Source organism: Protomyctophum bolini (assembly GCF_963924005.1).
Source record: "Protomyctophum bolini genome assembly, chromosome: 4".
NCBI classification, from domain to species: domain Eukaryota; kingdom Metazoa; phylum Chordata; class Actinopteri; order Myctophiformes; family Myctophidae; genus Protomyctophum; species Protomyctophum bolini.
The window spans coordinates 10,063,341-10,087,298 of NC_137865.1; the positions used below are offsets into that span (position 1 = coordinate 10,063,341).

General features: G+C 41.9%; 1 long non-coding RNA gene across 1 annotated transcript; it reads right to left on the reverse strand.

Moving 5' to 3' along the window:
• Nucleotides 1–13,885: 13,885 nt before the first annotated feature.
• Nucleotides 13,886–21,633, reverse strand: LOC308314853. Its single transcript, XR_013963994.1, has 2 exons — nt 21,340–21,633; nt 13,886–14,746 (listed from the first exon to the last, which is right to left on the reverse strand). It is a non-coding gene; the product is annotated as an uncharacterized lncRNA (long non-coding RNA).
• Between the last annotated feature and the right edge of the window lie 2,325 nt (nt 21,634–23,958).

Genomic DNA, 23,958 nt, shown 5'->3' on the forward strand with positions numbered 1-23,958 from the left:
ACCACAGTAGTTTATTTTCGTAAAGTGACTCGTTAGTAACTAGTTACTTCCAACACTCAATCCTGCCCAGTGATAGAAATGCAATTATGGATTCTTTTCTTATAGGGATCAATCTAATAATGAAATAAAGGTGTATCTCTGGATCAATGAATCGATTATCCGGTGTTGTTTATAATTTGGCGCACAATGGTGCAGCGCAAAAAATATGAAAGTAGCAGATATACAAACTCACGTGTCTTGTAGGTGCTGTGCTTTTGAAACAATATAATTTGATATTCCATTAAATTTGAAAGTTTCACCTATAATGATAGGCCTAAAAATAGTGATCGATAATTTATTATTATCAATTGGTTTCATTAACCGTTGCAGCCGTTGGTCATTGACCTTGCAGACCCAGTGAGAAATGTCCCTCAGGGTGACCAGGATTTGCCACACAATCCATGATAAATGTCCCTCAAGGGGACAGGGATTTTAAATGTCCCTCAGGGGGACAGGGATTTTAAATGTCCCTCAGGGGGACAGGGATTTTAAATGTCCCTCAGGGGGACAGGGATTTTAAATGTCCCTCAGGGGGACAGGGATTTTAAATGTCCCTCAGGGGGACAGGGATTTTAAATGTCCCTCAGGGGGACAGGGATTTTAAATGTCCCTCAGGGGGACAGGGATTTTAAATGTCCCTCAGGGGGACAGGGATTTGCCACCCAATGCAGGGAGCCTGGCCTTGACTGGCTGACCAGATTGGTGTTGACACTTTTATAGCCGTAGAGTTACTGTTCATTGTGATTTATGTTGCCTTTGATTTAGTGATTGAACGCTGCGTTCGGGCTATTTATATTTGTACAAGAAATTTACTTAAAAACCACAAAAGTATTGGCATCAAAATATATGTAAGATGAAGTGAAATGGCTTTTTGGGGCATTTTATTTTGAAGTTTTTGTCTGAAAAGGAAGCAAGCAAGTGTTTCTGAACCAATCAGGACGTTTGTTTACAAGTGAGAGACAGACGGCTAGCTCAGCCTGTTTGCTACTACGTGGCTGAAGTTATTTCTAACCTATTATGTTTTCAGAAACATTTTTTTGTGTGCTGATTAAGTTTAAAATGAGTAATACACACTCATCTTAAATGAGTATGTGCAGTTCTGAAGTGCTTTTATAACAATAATCAAAATCTTGTATCTTAAGTTTTCAAATAATTGTAGTGGAGTAAAAAGTACATTTGACTTTGAGATGTAGTGAAGTAGAAGTAAAATGAAATGACTGAATATTGTGAATACTCCAGTAAAGTTAATAATAAAAATAAAATAAATTGTACTTAAGTACAGTACTTACTTTCTTATACTTTCCACCACTGGCTCACTTGCAGTACACCCTGTTTTTCTCTCTCTCTCTCTCTCTCTCTCTCTCTCTCTCTCTCTTTTTGTGTGGATACTCTGGCCTCGATTTTGGTGACTTAGCAGAATCACAAAGCCTTCCCTCATTCTCTCCAGTGACTTGCAACAGTTCCAGGTGTCCGCCAGATGCTTCCAGGGCTAAGCGCCTGCGCTGTCCCAGCGGCGGCACGTCATACGATGGAGATGTTAAGATTCACTTCTGTGAGTGGAGAGAGAGAGGGAGCCAACAAAACTAAAAGAAAGAAAAACCCCTCCGGGTTTTAAACTCTTTCCACGGCGTCGGGATTAAATGTAATTTTGTTGTGCATCATACGATTTAAATCGCTGTTTGAGGCTGTAAAGTGTCTTTGATGATGCATCTGTTATAGGGGGTAAAGGGGCTGCAATGATTGAAGTGATGGATCGGTCCCAAAAAAACATTTGGAAGGCCACTAAAGAGAAAGTAGAAGGTCAGAAGCAAAAGAACAAAGAGGTTCACTTCAGTAACACGGATCAGATCAAGTACAGTACATGAGAAGATAAATAAGCTGTCAAAATCTAAATTCCCAGTGTCTCCCTGCAGTGTTATGCTAACACCGGGTCTATAATGCATTATAAGCTCATTATAATGTGCTTATATTATCGTGGCTGCCGGGGAGAAACCTCTTATCTCCATATTCTACTTTTTTATTTATTTTTGTTAATTAATGCCCTTACGTAGTCCTTATCCGTCCTTTATATTTATTATTATAGTCCTCGACCGTTCTTAATAATAATAATAACTAGAACTGCACTCTGTCGAATGCCTACTTGCTTGTTGCACACAAGTAGGCCATAAATGTCATATAGTGCGCAAGCAGAGCGCGCAAGTACTATCGACCGCTACAAACTGTCGACCGCTACAAACTGTCAAATCTCAGCTTCTCTGTGAAAGAAGAACATGAATTAGTAATTCTATTTTAGCATTACAAATTCATTCTTTCGTTACGTAATTAACAACAATTACGTAATGTTGTAATTAATATGGATGAGTGGCGGCTTTCGATGGTGACATATATGTCGATCATTGTCGGGTGGATTAAAGGAAATGCCTCTATGTATATGTATATGTAATTTGCAAGTTGATTAGCGGTATACTGTGGTTGCTTTGCGTATGCCCCGTTTGATGCGTATGTATCGTAGCAGCATATGACGTCAGGGTAACTGGTACAACTAGCTCTCAATGATGACGTAATAAAGATGTGGAATAAAGGACCCAATGCCAGGGTGTAATTGGTTTTCGATGGTGACGTAATGACGATATGTTTTAGTGTCGGGATGATTAAAGGTAATTCTCTTATGTAGACATGTATGTAATCTTGCACCACTGCCATATCAAGCACAAGTAGTCATTACGTCATACGCTGGCACAGCGCATACACATCAAACGGCGACATACGAAAACTATTACTTGCGCGCGCTGCTTGCGCAGTAATAATAATATAATAATAATTATAATTATAACTGTGTGAGGAGGAGCAGGGGGTCTAGGACATGCACACAGACATTTCTTCATGTATTACTTTAGATTTGACCATTCGACAGCATCACACAAAAGTATCAAAAGCAGATATACAAGCTTGAAATGTGGCACTAAGTGACTTGTAGATCTGCTACTTTTGCTATTTTTGAATTTGAATCCTGAAAAGTAACAGTTCTGGACTTATGAGGTTTCCACCTGACCATGATAATATATAATAAGAATGTTTATAATTATTTACACGACGGCAATGTAAGGCGTGGTTTATTGTAAGTTCAGCGGAACAGCACAATATAGTTCTACCATAAGTCAAGTTATAAAGTGTTTTTGTTATGTACAGTATAATATTAGGAACATAATTTCTTAACAAGTGTTATGTAGCCTAATATGTGGATTATAATGCATTCTTGCATTGTAGACCCGACCTTTTAAGTAAGGTGTTACCTGGTAGTTATAATGCACTGTTCTGCTGAGCTTATTATAAGGCATTATGAAGTCGTTGTGCACGATCATAAACATTTAAACAAATGTCATTATGCCTTATGAGCACTGCACTACACACAAATTTAATATACAGTCTTGCCTTACCATCTGTAACTCTTGAGAGTACATGAGCCATAAGGTCTCATGTACAGTACACTGAGTGCAGTGTAAGTTATGGCCTCAAGTGGAGCAACTTAACAGTTAACACACACAGCTCTGCCCAGCCCCAGTGCATGATGGGATGCGTTTTGGCCGCTGGTGAAAGTGCCTGTCCAGAGTGAAAGCGCGGGGGGGGGGGGGGGAGGGGGGGGCATACAGAGAGACAGAATGAAAGAGAGAGATGCAGACAGACAGACATACTGTATGAGAGAGAGAGGGAGAGAGAGAGAGAGAGAGAGAGAGAGAGAGAGAGAGAGAGAGAGAGAGAGAGGGGGGGGGGGGGGGAGAGAGAGAGTGAGTGGTTGTGTAAATCTTGCTTGGGTTGAAAATGAAGTTTTCAGTAGAAAGTGGAGGAGCAACAAAGGAGAGAGCAGAGCTCTCATGGCTGTAGGCTGGGCCTTCTCTTAAAGAGACATTACCCAAACATTCCTAGATGCAATGTCTCGTCGTGTACAGTAATAATTACAGTTCAAAAACCTTGTCTGGTGAAGTAAACCATAAACGTACAATGAGTACAATATATCGTCGCTGTCGGGCAGAAACCGCATATCCTTATTTCGATGTTCTATGTTATTTTTTTGTAAATTGATTCCCTACTATATAGTAATTTTGTGTGACAGTGTTGTCACACAAAATAGCAAAATTGATATTTTCGAGCCTGCCTACTGATTATGTCACTGGTAGCACTCCTCTGAGACACAAAGTGAGTAGACAGAAGTGGTACCATAATGAATGAGCATGAATGAGGACCAATTATACAAAGATAGGCTGAAAATGGGTGAAGCGGTTGACAGAAATATTTCTGGCTGATATGTATTTCTAAGGTAGCCTGACACTCAGCCTGAATTTTCATTTAGTTTCACTCCATTATTCAGTCTGAAAGCCCTCCCTACTACAGCCGTTTCTGGGATGGGCGTTGCCAAAGAGGCAGTCTTCGGCGATTGGTTCACCCTTAACCAATCACAATAGTAGGAAAGCAGATGCCGTGCAGAAAGCAGATGCCGATTTAATAGCCATAATGATACGGCCGTGAGTTACCGCAGTGGGGGCAGCCATGTTTGTTTGTGTCTGGACGGTGCTGTTGTTTGACGTCATCGAGTTGAAACGACGCTGATTCGTCGTACAGATTTTCAACCGAGTGGAGCGTCACCAGACCCTGAATCGCCTGAACATATTTTTTTAATGGCCGTGGCTAGCGATTCAGGGGCTGGGATACATAGATCTAATTATGATAAATTAATATCTGTATGCTAAGTACAAGGACTGTATGAAGACTGTATAAATAAATACTGTGATACCATCGATAGCCAGAGCTGAAACTCCGGAACTGGCGGGGCACGGTGGCACAGTTGGTAGTGCTGTCGCCTCACAGCTAGAAGGTCCTGGGTTCGATTCCCGCTCGGGACACTGTGAGTGCTGGCGGCGTGTTTCCTCCTCCGTGTCATCAGTGCCCATACCCGAAGGCGGGGTTGGCGAAAGGGCCTTTCTGTGTGGAGTTTGCATGTTCTCCCCGTGTCCCCTAGGGTAGGTACCCTCACAAAAAACATGCAGTAATCCTGGTCACTAAACTACCTCCCCCTGGCCAGCCGGGGCGCCTGATGGAGGGGAAAGGAACTGATTGGAATAACGTGTTCCTTCCACGTGCTACGTCCAACCAGGGAAACTCCCCCGTCAGGTGTAAAGGAGCAACTTGGACACTCGGGCATGAAGGAAGCATGAGTTCAAGTCCGTTGCTCTCCCCTTGTCCCCCATATATGGGGACTATAGGTTGGTGGAGGGTGTGTAGAGCCCAGGATCACATTAGATGATTGACACAGGGGTGAAAAATGGGTTACAAAATCGTGGGATAAAAAAAATATATATAAAAAAAAAACTAATCTAATTACAATAAATATACATAAAAATACCAAAAAAGAAGCAGGTTCTAAAACCTTTCAGACTAAAATGAGTAAAAGTCAAAGTATTACAGAGTTAACCAGAATACCTTAGAATGAATTTGACAGACACAATGAAGAGAACTCAGGCAAGCAGAACTTAGAGGAGGTTCAATCAGATATATTGCCCATTATACCGGGAGAGAAGAATTGGTAGTCCGGACAGCGTTTCACCAAGATCTCTCACCATGTTCAAATTGAACATGGTTAATATAGCATATTGTAATCAATACTCAGACAAACGTGTCGAACAACAAGGTCAAAAAACATATTTGTTTACAAAGGGACAGATAATGTAAGACGTCACTGAATATTGCATACAGAAACTATCTCACGGGGCAGAGATATAGCTCTGATATGAATATCAGAGTGGAGCCGGGTGACAGGGCAAGAACGTCACTGCGTGCAGTTAGTATAATACAATTCTTCAAGGACAAAAACATGTTGTGTAATGGCAAACGGGAAACAAAACAATCTACACACTGGCGGGGCCAGAAGTGAGAACCAAAATCATATAGTCACAGGGTCACAGGGCAACATGAAAACCAAATAACAGATCTACAAATGTAGATCCCGAAATACCTAACGGTCGGTTAAGATGTAATTGCGAACGCAGTGAGCACTTACTATGAGACCTAGCAGATCATGTCTGTCTGTCTGTGTGTGTGTGTGTGTGTGTGTGTGTCTGTCTGTCCCGCTTTTGTGCCCATATATGGAGCTGAGTGATTTGTTTGTGATTGATGCAAGTGTCTGTCCCGCTGTTACGTCACCATGACTCAGCCATAACCATATAAGGAGTCCCCAAAGCAGCTATACGTCCAAAACCCAAATATGTACGAGCTGCGTTCGCTTCCCGCGTTTGCGCGTCTTACTGGTGTACCGGTAATGAGTTTACTTGTATTTATTTTGCCAAAACCAAATCAAAACCGCAAATGTAGAAAAATGCTGTTATAAGTAAAAGTCCTGTATTCAAAATTATACTTGAGTAAAAATGTCAATGTCAAAATATTGGCATCAAAATGATACTTTAAAATACGAAAAGTGAAAGCACTCAAAATATTTTGAAAATGCCACATCTAAAAGCTCGGCTATACCTAGATTGACTGTTTTTGAATATTCAAACTATGCCTAATTAGTTAATCTATACATATTATGTTTTGTACTAATAATCTAAATATAAAAAAAATAACGAATTAAAGTTGCCAAATAATTGTAGCCTTGTAGAAAGTTTAACATTTGCCTCTGAGATGCAGCAAGTGTAAAGTTTAGAAAAATGTACATTCTCAAGTAAAGTAAAAGTACCTCAAAATTGTAACCCAATAAAATCGGCAAAGCATTTCGTTTTCCACGTTGGCTTTTCAAAATAATTATACAAGCTTGTACGTCTCCTATTTTTGAACATTTTGTAAACATCTTGAAACATCTTGAAAACTAGTGAAGGCATTTGTAGTATCGGCCTCACAGTACTTGAGCCAATGCGAGACTCTGGTTGACGGTGCTTAAAGGTCCTCTCTCCCTGACTGGACCATGCCATGAGCAGCCTGGGTCCTCTGTACTCCCACCACCACCTACTACCCTCCTCCTAACACACCCACGCTCCCCACAACCTTCTTCCTCCAGACACAGTGATGGCACTCAGTGCCAGAGAGAGAGAGAGACACCGCCTCTCTCACTCCCCTTTCCTTTCCTCCCATCCTCTCCCCTCCCCTCGGTGCCTCAGGCAGACCCAGGCATGGGATCTCCATCTGCTCACAAAGGAGCCTCCTCTATCTGCATATGCGTTCACATAAAAGGCCCTTTTGTCATGAGCTCCACACACATGACTGTCCGCCTTTCACCCCTCTGCACCGAGAGAGAGAGAGAGAGAGAGAGAGAGAAAAAAGATCTCTCTCCAGCAACCCGACCCCCCCCCCCCCAGTATTGAGACCTAACCCACCAACACCCACGCTCCCTCCCTCCCTTAATCCCAGAGAGAGAGAGAGAGATCCAATGTGAACTTGCGTGTCACACACTGTAGCCTCCATAACTGCTGCAAACTCCCTTTTATCCTCTTTTTCATTTCCCACTTTTTTGTGTGTAGGATGGGGGGGGGGGGGGGGGCTGTGCCGCCAAACCCCATCCCCCCCCCCCTCATGTCCTTGTGTGCACTCGCCGCGAGTCACCGACACATTACAGCATCTGTTACGCTGAAATATGAATGTTCTCTCTCTCTCTCTCACTCTCTGTCTGTCTGTGTCTCTCTCCCCCCACCTCCTTTTCTGCAGTCTGACATTTAAGGGGCATTAGTGTTTGGTTCTATGCCAGGTTACCCCCCCCCCCCCCCCCTCCCCTCCATTACTGTGGGGAGGTGCAGGCAGGCACTCCGAACAGAACGGAGCCGGCTGCGTTTCTCTTCCTCTCATTTCACTGCCTTCTGCCTCTTAAACACCACACGCACGCATGCACGGACGCACCCCACAAACAAACAAACAGACAGACAAAACACACACACACACACACACACACACACACACACACACACACACACACACACACACACACACACACACACACATGCACAAACACACAGATAAAGAGTGGATTGTAGAATAAAGGTTGAGTAGGTGCATCATTATCAGACCTTTTCAGCTTCGTGTTTATGCCCAAAATCATACCCATCAATTGTAGAAATTTTATTAGGCCTTATTAAATGTAATTTTGTGTGGCCTTTTTTCCCTCCCCATCCTGCGTGCGGGGGAATTTCAGTTTTCATCTTCACTATAGGCATCTAGCAGACGCTCTTAATCCAGAGCGATTTACAGTAAGCAAGAACAACATATGGTAATACAGGAAATACATAGAAATAGTCATCTAGGATGAAAAGTATAACTAAGAACCCAACATCCGTCTAACAGTACAATACCTGTACGATGAAACTATTAAGTATACACTATACAATGTCTACAAAATATGCTACCTACATTTCATACTTTGGCCTTTGCCATAGTGCTACACCCAGCTCAGGGCTGCATGCCCACAGAGGAGCGCAGGGGGAGCGGGGAGGAGTGAGTGAGGGGTCAAGTGTTTGGCTCAGGGACACTTGGACACATTGCTGACTCAGGTCTGGTGGCTTTTGACGTCTTTGTGTATTAACGTTAGTGTCCATGCAGGGACACATGCAGTGGCGTCAGGGTGGGATGGGGGACACACTATCTAACGCACTGGTTCTCTACGGGGGGTCCCTGGAGACCCATCACGAGTCCTTTGCGTTTCTTTACTCTCCGAGTTAATGAACACTGGAGAGTGTATGGGTGGAGAAATCCGACAGACTGTTGCTCTTCAAGATTAAAATTCAAAAGCATCAAACATTGCAGATTGTGACGCATTTCAAGCAAAAAAAAATGTGGAGGTTTTAGCCCGACTGCAACGCTAATATAAAAAAATATATTTTTAAAAAAGCATCAAAGTTGCGGTGTGCGGTCTGCCGGGGTCTAAAATGGGGTTCCTCAGCGATTCCTTTGAAAGACAAACGGCCCTGCGATGCCTTGCTGCTAGCTACAGGGCCAAAAACACAGTGTGGATTTTGGAAAGCCCTGCAAGCCTCTTCTCCTGGAGAGAGAGAGAGACAGAGACAGAGAGAGAGAGAGAGAGAGAGGGCCGCACTGGAACGGAAAGGATAAGATTCACCTCTCCCTTCAAAACCCGGCATGTCCTCTGCTTGACCCTCTGGTTCCTCCCTCACCCCCCACCCATTGGCTGATGTCAGGTCAGGGGCTGTCATATCGCTGTCACCACCCCCCCAACCCCCCCCCCCCCTCCCCCAGTGGCGTGTCAACGTTCCCAGCTAGCCATGATGTTGTGTACTGAGGTTTTTCCATAATTGCCAAGTAAAGTTGAAGACAACCTTATATCTTCATATAACTAACACTCACTAATGCTCGCAATAAAATGGCACCATTTGTGTCTACTCACTCTGTGTCTCAGAGGAAGGCCTTCCTCTGAGACACAGTGAAGTAGAGGATATAGACAATGGGCTATATGCACACAGAATAACTCTTCCTACTTCCGGGCCGAAACCTATACTTCCTTCACAGGTGTTAACGATGATACTAATTAAGGCTCTGTTCCATTTAGTGTGAAGTGGTTCTCAAAAAAATGTAAACTCTCAGAGTTACACACCCGTACAGGGCCATTTGGAAGGACACTTTGAGTGTAGCAGAAGTGTTTCCAGTGAGCCAACATGCACAATAGCAGCACCCTGACTCTGTTTGACCAGAATGGAACAGAGCCTTCATTAGTATCATCGGTAACACCGATAACAGGAAGTAGGGAAGTGGCACACAAACTGTGGTGCGTGCACCCCTTGTGGTGCGCGGGCACCTTCTACTGATGCGCGACATGAAGAGGCTAATGGTGGTGCTATGGTTTTATTTTAAATATATTAACATATTATGCCAATATATGGCAAGTATATGCAGAATACAGCCTATGCTGCATATATATGCCATAGTTAATATAGATTATGTGCGTATATGTGGATAAATAGGAAATAATAAATAATAATAATAACTTTATTTATATAGCACCAAAACAAAACACAATAATAAAATAGATGCAACATAGAAAAACCAACAATTTACAACAAACAAACAAAATGTCTAACGCTAAAAAGAATCATAGTTAAAAGGATGCATCATAAAAACAACAAGATGTAGAAAACAAAATTCATACAGTTCAACAGAAAAAAATTACTGCAAAAATTCATCGGGGCAGTGAATTGGAAGTGAATAAAAGTATTTTTAAATTAATTCTGTATGAGACGGGCAGCCAACGTAGGGAGGCCAGAATAGGGGTGAGCCTGTTAGGAGGCGAGCTGCGGCATTCTGAATGAGTTGTAACCGGTTGATGGATTCTCTTTTGAGAGGCAGGAGTATAGGCAATTACAGTAATCTACACGAGAGTTTGAGCTATGTTTCTAAGGTGGAAAAATGAAGACTGGACAACTTTTGTTACGTGACCCTCCAGGGAGAGGTCGGATCTAGATGTTGTATTTCTATGTTCTTGTTCTAGTTGACTTCGTTCTATGTTGTCTTCCCCAGGTGTTTCTCATGTGTAAAGCCCTCATGTGTATATCAGTCTTGTCCCCCCAGCCAGTCCTTGTCGAGTCATTGTTTGCTGTCAGTTCATCATGTTAGTTTGAGTTATCTGTCTCTGTTCGCCTTTATTAAAACACCCAAACCATAGGTTTGATCACCAGCTGTGTGGCTGTCCTGCTTTTGGGTCCTCACCTCACCAGAACGTGACAGTTCACCCTTGTTTACAAGGTAGAATTTCTCTGGAACTTTTAGGAGAGCCCCATTTGAGGACCTAAGGGTATGGGAAGGGTCATAGGGGGGCAGGACTCAGGAGATCAAAATGTATGTCTCTAGAGCAATATGCAATTTTTGGGAACCGATGTATGAGATGATGTGTGGCTAAGGCTGAAAGTATCCTCAGGGACATTTACCCATACTGTATAAACGTAGACGCCCTTTCTGGCTCTGGAGCGTATGTGCTCAAGGCAGGGCAAAACTTTCCCGAGATTCCTTGCGGAGCCCTGCGGAAGCATGCGCTTGCGTCACAGAGCGCTGCATGTTCGGGTCCCGGAAAAGCTGTGCTGTGATTGGCCAGTAATCACTTCAGTGGCAGCGTGATGTAACGTGCCTGCCTCTCCCATGTGTAAATTGTTCCGCCCCTCCTTCAACACACATCGCTCCAACACACTGCAGCGGCCAATGAGGCATCTATTGTTTTGCACCCGATACAGGAGCATCGGGTGCAATGCCATCCTGAACAGTTTCTGCAGAAATGAGAGCTATAAGCCTTTTGCCACTGCACACTGAGGTGTGTTTTAATGCACAGAATGAACTGATCTGTGTTTGAAATGGACTCTCCTTTAGGCCCAAACCACAGCAATGATTCACCATGCAACTCCTTGCAACCAAACGGTTGCAACGGATTCGTCCGTTATCACGTATTAAATATACAAAATCAACCGTTATCAGGACGTTGGAATGTGGCTAATATTCTAACAAGTGGCTAAATATCAACTTATCGTCTTTTTTTTTACGGCAATTTCTTTATTATTATTTACTATATTCCTACTAGACCCCAAAAAATGTCATAATAGGCACACTTTTGGCAAAAAAAGCAGATCTACACGTTCAATGATTGGCTATTTTCAGCAAAGAGTTTTTGAGAGGCAAAAAAGGGAGTGGGATAAGTATAGAGCCCTGGGGGACACCGGTCACAAAGTATATGTGAGGTTTAAGTGGTGTTTTGTTGGAATCCGTGGCTGCCATGGAGCAGCCACAGATTATTTTAGATGAAATAGTACGGAGGGATTGAGAAACAGATTGCATGACGCCGTCAGGTTCAGTGGCTCTGTGGTGGATCGTAGTGTCAAAGTACATTTGCTCACCGAAAATTTCTGTTGTGCCGTTTCAATCGACAGGTTATTTTGGGGCGAGCAATGCGAAGTTAAAAGCGGAGTGTGTGTGTGTGTGTACAGTATGATTAGCCTGTGAGGAGGGACTCCCGCCAGTCCCTGGGAGGCAGGTGGCAGCTCTACATGCCAGGGTGTGCGTGCTACTTGTTCGGAACAAGCAGTGGTGGAAGAAAATCTCTTAACTCCTTACGTAACCCGTTAAGACCGGAGGCAGATTCTAGTACAAATGCCTTCTAAATCAGTGGTTCTCAAACGTTTTCATGCCAAGGACCCCCAAAATATTTTAGCCGCGGACCCCCATCTGAATTTTGTTTTGTCAAAACTATTCCAAAATGTTCTAACACTTTCAAGATTATTCAAAGATTTCAAAGAATGGAAGATATACAAGCTGGCAGCAAATCCTCAGTACATCTTTTTAGTTGTTGGTATATTTTGAACCTGGTGTCCTATGCAAGTGCTGAAATTTACCTATTGAGCTAATAGAGCCTACATGCTTGCTCAGGGGAGAAGTTGAATCTTGATCAGGTCAATTTTTTTTGTCAGATCCTGTCTGGGTGAATCATGACCTTTGACACGATCAAAATAGAATCTCGAGTCACAAAGCTCAATAGAAGAGCATGAAGACAAAATACAACCACCAAAATTGTTATATTTTGGAAACACGGAGCCCGCCAGAACCGTAGTGACCGTAGGATTAAATTAATCATCTAGCGTGCCAGAACCTATAGGCTACGTTTTCCAGGGTTTATATTCTTTAATCCATGTTTTGATCCAATCGAATCGTTAGCTGCCGCTTGTTAGTATAACAGTCAAAGTGGGACAGTGGCGGTGGCCATTTTGAAGATGAGTGCGCATCCACTTGCAATGGCCTGTATCTCCAAATCGGCGCAATCGTTTCTGGTGAAAACAACGTTTTTCAACGGCCGACTGCACGCGCTGTGATACTCGCAGTCAGGTTTTTTTCACCACCGACCGAGAGAACAACAACCGATGAACATACCACACACAGCATTTTGTTATTGTAACATCCAGTTAAGGATATATTATGGCTCTTCTAAATAAGGGTTGCGTGCGATAAAGCCAATTGGCAATGCACGATAGATAGATTAATCCTGGCGGTCAAATGGTTAATGCAATACCATTTATTTAATCTGTATGGAGTATGTTAACATACTCTCTACCATACAGATTGTATACGTTATATTGTATTAACATGCATAAATGTATTTGTTTGGGTCCCAGGAGTCCATTCCTAGAAATTCAAAGTCAAAAGTATTTCAATTTGAAATGTAATGGAGTGAAAGTCAACAGCTTGGGGAGGGGGGGGGGGGGGGGGAATAATCTCAAAAGTACTTAGTTACATCACTGCAGCCTGTTGAAGTTTTTTTATTTTATTGTTCCGCCCCGGCAGCTCTGGAGAATTTGACCCAGCTGTGTTGATGTTTGTGCGCTGAAAAGCTGCGCTTGCACTGAGCTGTATTTAACCAGCGCCGTTCTCACTCAACTTCTTCACATCAAGAACCTCCAAATGAATGTAGTGGTCCTATTTGTCACAATGTCTCGCATCGGCACACATTGATATATAGTTTATCTTTTTCGTAAATTAACGCCTTGCTTGATCATATACTACAGAGTCACTTAGAAATAAACGGAATAAAAAGGTAGCCTACTGTAGGCCTATATGGGTGTCTATCGGTGCACAGGTCATGGGGCCAACTGCCTTGAATATAATGTAATGAAATATCTTTGGCGATCATTGGACAATGTGTAGGACGTCTGTATCAATTATTGGTGAATTTTAAAATGAATATTTCAATGAACTTTAGAGAAGGAAATTGGTGTTTGTAGGCCTACTTATTATTGTGTGATTGTTTTTGCTCATCTCTGTAAACATAAAATAGTTTTGTGAAACTGAAGGCTGATTTTGTGACAAAAAGAAATAATAATTTTATATATATATTTAAGTGCATTTATTTAATATGTTCTCATATTGTTGCTACAATGAAAATGAACAGTATACTGAATCAATCATCAAAACAAATACACAAGAATGGATTGCATGCAATAATTTGCGTAATTTACCAATCCCAATAATGACTCTTTTTGCACAATTCATAGAGCTGTCTGAATTTTTAAATGTAGCCTAATGAGGAAAATTATTACTAAACTATTACTAACTAATTATTACTTACTATAATCACTTATACCTGACCTTTACCTGCTCAGGCAGATAGTAGGCGATCAGCTTATTTCCTAAACCAGTGCTTATTAATCCCTTTTTTTATGACAAGAACCACACTCGATATGTAAATACATACTCACAGTCTCACACACATACACAAACACATTTCATGTGGTCTTGCAGCCATTTGGAATGAAATGTGTTTGTGCCAGGGAAGCCCATACGAGACTTTTGTTTCCAAACAATATTCCACATTTTTCACACATTCTCAAGTTTTATTTTAGAAAAGGTGGTCAAATATTGACACCTTGTGGAGCTTGCAGACCGCTTGTAGAATAGCGAGCATGATGTATATATAGGGGGTTTAAGTGGTTATAAACCGATTCTGATGCTGTTAACTATAGTGCTGTTTTATCTGGTGGGGACCACCTGAAACAAGGAAATCAAGGACCCATGCGGGGATTCGTGGACCCCACTTTGAGAACCACAAAAATGCAGGTGTATTTTTCAACTGGTGATCAACCTTGTTGCTATTCCAGACCGACAGGGATCTGGTTGCTCGTGCTGCTGGGGAGCTGCATACTCGGGCCGCCCATCTGTCTGTCTGTCCGTCCATCCATCCATGCCCGGGGTCCTGGAAAATATAAAGCAAGTATCTAACTCTGCGAGTGTATAAAAATAGCCCCATTTGGGTGCCATTTTTGTACTCTCAGAGGGTAAATTGAACACGGATAATTTTGACAAGTGTGTATGTATGTTTGGACCCTGACGGGGCATGACAGAAGCGGTCATTAGTAACAGTTATAGGGCGCGTCCCACTTTGGAGAACTTGTCTATTCTGTGCTGTGATATCGAATAGGGTCCAGATTTTTTAACTGCACTTTCCCTGGAGAGACTCCCTCCTCCCTCCCTCTGTGTGTCTCTCTCTCTCTCTCTCTCTCACTCTCTCTCTCTCTTTCATTCTCTCCTTCTCTCTCTCTCTGCCTCCCATTCTTTCTCCTCCTCTCATACCAGAGTCCTGTTTGGAAACAGCAAGGTGAGTGAAAAACCAACATAATGCGATAGTTACTTTGTTCTTCATGTCGAGGTTGGCTTGATGTATAGCGTTGCGTTCAGTATCTGCATATAAGCTGCTGGTATTTCTTTTAGAAACATGACTTTGAACTTGCTCAAAGAATGAAGGAGGATTTGTATTGTCATATTTCAGGTATGGAGGCAACAAATTGTACAGGCAGTCGGATTATACTTTTGGTGGATCAATACTTTGCAGGTTGAGGTTGGAAGAGCACATTGTAGCGCGTTATTCTATGACACCATAATACCGGAAAAAATGCACTACCAAAAGTTTCAGATGTTATCCTCGTGAAATATTATGTTGGGCAGCACACATTACCATCACCACAACCAATTCATCAATTTGAATGCAAATCAAAATGCTTATACGGCATTTTATAATGCACATAAATCAATCAAATGGCACATTTAAAACAAAAAAACTAAATTTGATGTAGTTTGCTCACACACACACACACACACACACACACACACACACACACACACACACACACACACACACACACACAGTCGTAGCACTGTTTACTTTATTACTTTCAGAATGTCTTATTATTTTGAACTCAGACCAAAAAAACTGAACAATTTACTCAATTTTTGCCACTGTAATTATATGAATTGTTAAAACAGGCGATTAATTATTTTGTCCAAAACAAATGCAATGCATTACAATTGTAAAACATAATTAATCATAACAAATTATCATCATTTGACATAATGCGTATTGTCATAGGACTGTAGCATCTCCTTGAACTGTAAATGTTCAAAATAAATCCATAAAGTCCATAAATACAATTTAATTATGAAGATAAAATCATTGATGAGTTTTTAGTGTGAATTTGATTTATTAAATTGTTTTTTTAGAGAGAGGGATGTATAAATAAACGGTAAAGTAAAGTCTGTTGTGTATTTCAAGTTTTCAAACCTAACAATGAATCCAAATGTTAAATATCTAGAAAATGTAGCTGATTTGTTTTGTAATAGTTTTTACAAGCCCATAATTAATTACAACTATTTAATGTAAATTACAATTATTACTCTCATCAAATGTACATTATGTTCAAATTAATTGCATACCTGTTTAGATAAAGTTTTACCTGTGAAGGTTACTATATTATTTTACAAACAAGGCTAACTTGACCTTGGGAGAAATTATCAAATGGCAGAATGTAAGGAAATGGTTTCATGAAGAAACACTCACATAAAGAATGATTGATACACACAACTAATATTGTACCTTCATATTAAAATCGCAAATACTACATTTTGCCACAATTGGTTAATTGTACAAAAAAAAATATATATTTATATATATTGCATTGCTGTAGTATATGCGTGCAGTTTAATGTCCGTGCGAATATTATAAGTGCAAATGACACGTACAATTCAGAAATCGGATCAATCAGTCACGTTGGTAAAAGAAGAAAAAGAGAAAGCCTTTGTTTTTCTACGTGTTTCTCCCAGAGACCATAAGATGGGAGCATGAGAACAAAGTTAAGGTTCAGTTGGAAGGGGTAAGTTAGCTTGCATACTTTATTTATTTATTTTAGTTAAATAGTTTGTGTAGAAAATGCGTGTGTTGCTTACTTTGCATAATTTAATTGGTGTACAAAGTACTCAACATCAGTACAGTATATATATATATATATATATATATATATATATATATATATTTATATATATACAGGTTGTATATGAAGGTTGCAACTGTGCGTCGTGAGTTAAAGTACTGGAGTATTTGCTTTTAGTAATACTTGAGTATTCAAGAGTGCATGCTTTAAAATAAAGTCCAAATTACAAAGTATATTTTCTTTGTTTTTAATATCAATGTATTTCCAGTAAGCCCCCCTCCAAATAAATTAATACATTATTATTAATAATAATAATAATAATATACTGAAAATAGCAGATTATGAGCCTGTACATCAGCTTTTTTCCACTAATATAGTATTTTAGATATTATTTGAATCGTGTGGACTCAAGAGTTCGAGTGAAAGTCATGAGAATGCACACATTTAAATACTCAAGTACAGATACTCAGAACCTTTGACTTAAGTTGGAGTACTCCAGTAGATACTTGGACAGCACTGTGATCAGGAACAGTGCGCATGTCTTGTATCCTCCATTTTGTGATGGAGAACTTTGTTCTCATGCTCCCATCTTATGGTCTCTGGTGGAAACACGTGCTTTGCCTTATTTCATTTTTTTACCAACTTGACTGACGATTGATCCTATTTCTGAATTGTGTCATTTGCACCTCATAATATTTGCACGGGCATACATGAATGCATGTGTGTGTTGTTTTTTAAAACCTGGCAGAATTTGCATTAAATGTGTTGCAACAGAGCTAGGAATATTAGTAATATAATCAATCAATAATCATATTTCAACTACAACACAACTAATTAGTAATTATGGTGTGTGTGTGTGTGTGTGTGTGTGTGTGTGTGTGTGTGTGTGTGTGTGTGTGTGTGTGTGTGTGTGTGTGTGTGTGTGTGTGTGTGTGTGTGTGTGTGTGTGTGTGTGTGTGTGTGTGTGTGTGTGTGTGTGTGTGTGTGTGCGTGCGGGCACCTAACAGAGTGAGAGTGTACACTGAGTGGCGGTGGCGGTGGCGGTCACAGTTCGCTGCCCGGGGTGACAGGCCGGGGTTCAAAGGTCAGACAGTGTTAATAAGACGTGATGTTCTGTCCTGGGACCCTCCCTCCTCCCTGGGGGGAGCGGGGTTAGCCCCCCTAATGGGCATTAGTTAACGTGTTGGTAATCTTTACCTTCTTAAAGCAAACACCAGTGGACCGTTCAATGGGGCTGCCAGGCCTCCCGTGTAAGGCTTTTGACCCCAGGGTCATGGCCTTTGTTCCCCGCTCAGTAGGGAGTGACCCCAGAGGTCTCGCCTGTAATGGAGAGGCTGTTTGGACACGTGCGGAGCTTAGGCACAGGTCCTGAAGTACTTTAAAAAACGCAAAAGTAGCAATGTCTCAAAGGTCAAAGGCCCCGGTTCCTACATAAGTGTGTGTGTGTGTGTGTGTGTGTGTGTGTGTGTGTGTGTGTGTGTGTGTGTGTGTGTGTGTGTGTGTGTATATATATATATTATACATACATATATATATATATATATATATGTATGTATAATATATATATATATATATTATATATATACACACACACACACACACACACACACACACACACACACACACACACACACACACACAGTACCAAAATAAAATTACCTTTTAAATTGCGTCAAACCTTTTCTTGCGGAAATGGCAGATCTACAAGCTTATTGTGAGCTTGTAGATATAGATATAGGGCTATATCTCCTTTTAAAATAGTTCAAATAGCCGATCTGCAAGCTTGTAGATTGGCTAGTTGAACTATTTTAAAATGTTCTTTCAAAATAGTAAAAAAAATGGCAAATTAAGTTTAGGGATAAGGGTGGCGCAAGATGGAGCCCATAGGCTGTTTTAAACAAAATGGGGATTAAGTGGTTAACCTCTTACCTGTAGTGGTGGTACCGTATAGGTGAACCTATTCCAGGCATGTCAAGAGATTTGGTTTAGACTTTAGAGGGGGGAGAGGACCTATGGGTGACCCCCGGTCAGCTGAAGCATAGTGTTTAAGTGGTTTGGTTAAATGTTATCCTCTTGAATCTTATATCAGCTGTTTCTATCTATGTTGTATGTGTGTGGCATGTTTCTATACCTTGGACCGTGCATGGACCCCCATTTGAAAATGTATGCCAAGGACCCACCCATAAGAGGCTCTATAGCAGTGATTCTATACAAGGACCCACCCATAAGAGGCTCTATAGCAGTGATTCTATACAAGGACCCACCCATAAGAGGCTCTATAGCAGTGATTCTATACAAGGACCCACCCATAAGAGGCTCTATAGCAGTGATTCTCAACCCATTTAATTTCACCCATAAGAGGCTCTATAGCAGTGATTCTCAACCCATTTAATTTCAAGGACCCAGAGTTTGACATTAATTAGTCTACGGGCCCCTATTTAATGGCATTTCTATCTCTGTGACCCCCGATTTATATTGTAAAGTCACTGTTAGTTTAACTCTGAGAGTGTACAAATGGAACCAAATTCCATTTGGTTCCATTTGTACACTCAGAGTTACAGACCCATAAGGGTCCATTTGGTTCCAAACTTTAATTTAGCTGGGGACCCCCTGGAACTCTCTCAAGGACCCCTAGGGGTCCCCGGACCCCCACTTTGGGAACCACTGCAGTAGTTGGTTTGGTCAGAATTTGGTTGCAGTGTGCACAGCAGCATCATATTATTCCTCATGCTCCCCTCTCCCATTCCTGTAGCTCTAGATAGCACGCCAAAAAGGAACAATACACTGTGTGTGTGTGTGTGTGTGTGTGTGTGTGTGTGTGTGTGTGTGTGTGTGTGTGTGCGGGTGTGCGTGTTGCGCCTGGTGCATACATCTATATCAGTATATCATGTGTTTATTATGATATGATATGATATGATATAGTATACTTTATTGTCAGTTCGCACTGAAATTTGTGTTGCATACAACACAAGGTGTTGGTTAGCAGACTACAACAGAACTACATGTGATTCACTCGTGTTATGTTATATTATATATTTTTTACATGGTACTTAAGTACAATCTATTACTTGGATACATCAAGTCAAGTGCATTACTCTATGTTGGACCATAATGTAGGCTTTATTCCTGTTTTTACCATTTTGGTTACACCCTTTTTATATGATTAGTGGTCTGTGGGTTATATTTTGTGGGTTTATGATATAGGGACATATAATATAACACGAGATGAGAAGTACATTTTTCTTATTTGTAATTAATGATCTTTAAATGAATGGCCAAGCAACGTGAACCTAAAATCCAGATCTCAGTGACATGGGGCTATAGAGCCCTGCAGTGACATGGCTGCGTCTGCCATTTTGTTTCGGCAGTTTTATCATTTTGGCCCCAAAGACACAGCAGCCTGAATCCCACCTTAGACTCGTACGTAGAAGAGAGCTTCAGGCATCTGTCTCTCTTTAACACAATAAGGCTCTTTGATGCGGCGTGGCTGTTTAGTTCTCATTTCAAAATTAAGAGAAAATGTATTCTCACTAGCTGACCTAAAAAAAAATAAAAAAAAGGAACTCCACACAAACACGTCATCTCAACTCATTTTGCTTTATTTTCTTTCTTTAAAAAGTGCAAGATAGACACTACTGTTTGTTTGTTTGAAAAAGACCGCAATGCACAGTAAAGTATTATAATGAGCTTGAACATGCTTTAGCAATGTACAGTACAGTACAGTACATGGTAAAAGTTGGCATATCACTATAAATCATACCATATCCTCAAGTGAACCTTTTTGCAATGTGCAATAACATGCACACCATGCACAATTACAGTTACAAAATGGAAACCAAATCTGCATTGCGTTATACCTGTGTTTATCGAACTTGTTTTTTTTCTTCCTTTTTACTAAAATAAGGTCCTCTTTTCAAGTCAACGTAACACATTCTACCCGAGCAGCTTTCCTAAGCATGAATAAAGAGCATGTGTTTCTCAATTGGTTAAAACGCGTGGCGAGATGTGACGACAGTGACGTGCAGCTGTGCTCCATCTAATAGGATCCTATACTGAAGCTCTGCAGTTGGCCTATAGTGTATATATGTATATATATGTATATATATATATACTGTATATATATATATATATATATATAGTACATGTCTGTAAACTCTGCGTCTACAAGTGCATTGCCTTCTGTGTTGTTCTTTCTTTTTTTTTAATGTGTCACTATTTGTAATTTTTTGTATAGGAACCTGTCGAGCATGTAGTGCAGTGAGAGAAGCAGGCAAGAGTTGTTACTGTATATTGCGGCCAGTCACTGCTCGTGTGTGTGTGTGTGTGTGTGTGTGTGTGTGTGTGTGTGTGTGTGTGTGTGTGTGTGTGTGTGTGTGTGTGTGTGTGTGTGTGTGAGTGAGTGAGAGAGAGAGCAGGGTGGTGGTTGTGCTATGAAAGCACCGCTCACAAACCTACTGTATGGCACAGCCCGAAGCAAACCGCGGGAGGAGCGGCCATGTTAGCAGCAAATCTGTGCCGGAGCCTGAGCTCCACTAGTTTACAAGCAGTACAAAAGCAAGGAAATGCATATATATATATATTTTACCTCAACCTTTCTTCTCTATCCTGTATCCTAGGCGTGCAGTGCAGTCCCTCTTCCCACTTCTTAGCGTGTTTGTTTGTTTATCGTACGCAAACCAAAATTGTATCCACCACTCAAAGGACAGAGTTTTGCAGTTCTCCATTTCTCTTTCTCTCTCTCCGTTCTGTTCTCTTTTTTTTTTTTCTCTGCGCTGAAGCAAGGGGGTGTGTGGGGTGTGTGGAGAGGGGAGCCCAGCCTTTGCAGTTTTTTTTTTTTGGAACCATGGCCAAAAGAGGCAGGAAGTTGTTTTACAATAGCCTTACAGTAATCTGCCACAAATGGGAAAGAAACAAATTATGGTTGCCATGCAGAGGGGGGGGGGGGGGGGGGGGAAGAGAGAGAGAGAGAGAGAGAGAGAGAGAGAATGCTAGCATGAATGCGAGAGGAGGTGGAGGTGTGTGTGTTTCTCCAAATTCTGACCATCATATGATATCTGGTTGTCAGCACCATCTTTTAGATATAAGTGAACAAAGCAAGTGGTGTTTTATTTTTCTGTATGCGACTTTGCAGAGGCGTATTTGCTCCTGGGAGTGGCAGCATTTCTTTTTTCCTATAGGGGAGAAAACACACAGAGGTCTTACCCAAAATGGTTATCAGCAGCATACTGACTTCTTGCCAAAATATCTGCGAGGGCCACGAGGTGTTGGTTGGGTCCAGAATTGAGTCACGGGAGGTGTTGGTTGGGCCCGCGGGTTTGAGACACGGGAGGTGTTGGTTGGGCCCGCGGGTTTGAGACACAGGAGGCTCGTATTCCTTACAGATGTTTCGTTTCGTTTTCCGTTGTGCATGTTGCTGAAATACGTGCTCAGGAAGCTTATCTTTGTTCCTGTGTGCTGCGTTGCATGCATGCTGTGTACTTACTATACTTACTGTAGTACTGTGTGTGTGTGTGTGTGTGTGTGTGTGTGTGTGTGTGTGTGTTGTGTGTGTTTGACTGTGTGTGTGTGTGTGTGTGTGTGTGTGTGTGTCTGTGCACGTGTGTGTGTGTGTGTGTGCGTGTGTGCGCGCATGTGTGTGTGTGTGTGTGTGTGTGTGTGCGTGTGTGTGTGCTCTGCAGTGCTGAGGCTACCCTAAAGAGTTAACAGGCAGACAGACAGGCAGGGCCGGTCCCTGTTCCTTACTGAATGTTGTCGCTGTTGGCTGGAAACCTTGTATGTCCAAATCCGTTCAGGTTTTTTATTATTATTATTATTATACACGTACAAATAGTGAAAATACCCCACCTAAATGCTCACAATGCATTGCGACGCGCTGTGAGCTTGTAGATCGGCCCTACTTTCGCTACTTTTCTGCGACGGTCTTCTGTGACAACAACGTAGGCCGTACATCTTAGAAAAAGAAACGTATACAGAAAGTTGGAAAAATAGGAGATAGGAGGTTTGGCATGGACGATACAGTATGTGGTCGGCGCAGCAGCGACGTGGGCACGCGGCCGCTCTGCGTGTGTGTAGGCTCCTCTACCGTACAGAGATTAAGGTTAATAATTCAACCGCCTCTCAGGACTGCTGCATATTTCAGGGGTCCTTCAGTCCGCCGCTCCACTTTGAGGGATTGTGGGCTTCGCTTTTTTTTCTCGCCCCCCCCCCCCCTCCTCACACTCCTTTTGCACCAGTTGATAGCTGAGGCGGCATACTGTGTGTGTGTGTATGTGCGTGTGTGTGCGCGTGCTATAGCATGGCGTGTGAGTGGGTGCACTGCGTCTGCGCGCACTCAGAGCCAGAGGAGTGGATTTCTGTGTCATTCTTTATTCTCCACCCCTCCCACACTCGCTGCTCTCCACCCTCTCTCTCTCTCTCTCTCTCTCCTTCCTTCTCTGTGTCGTTCCCCCACTATTTTTGCCTCCCTCTCTCTCTCTCTCTCTCTCTCTCTCTCTCTCTCTCTCTCTCTCTCTCTCTCTCTCCAGTGCAAATACAGTTCCTTGCTGTGTGTTGGACATGTGATGAAAAAAGTGGCTGGTTCGCGCGCTCCGTCGCGCCTCTTATTTCATCATCAGCGGCGCTTTTCTCTCCTTCACTCGGCGCTTGCTCTCTTCTCTTCTCTTCTCTTCTCTTCTCTTCTCTTCTCTTCTCTTCTCTTCTCTTCTCTTCTCTTCTCTTCTCTTCTCTTCTCTTCTCTTCTCTTCTCTGCTGTAGTAACGCGTCTCTCCTCTTCTTTCGCTTCTTTCCGTTTTGCTTGTTCCCTTCTTTCAGTTCCAGCCACATGCAAGGGGGGAGACGCGAGCTCTGCGGGGGAAAGAAAAAAAAAAGTCTGCTGCTATTTCTACAGTCAGGGCCTCCCCTCTGCCCGCCCTTCCATAGACGGAGCTGCTTTTTTTTCTTTTTTTTTTCTTTTTTTCACTACTAGCTGGATTTTAACCCTCTGTCTCCGGCTATAGCTGCACAGCAGCTCTGCCTAGAACACAACGGCAACAAGTTGATGTTAAAGGCCGTACCGCGTCGGCGTTCCTTGCAATGATCTCGTATCGCTTTGGATTTTTGGTGGGACGATGCTTGTTTTTATTTGTTGCCTATAGTTCTCATATATTTATTTATCGACAGAACAAAATCCTACGCGGCTTCTTTCTTTATTTTTCTCCAGATTGGC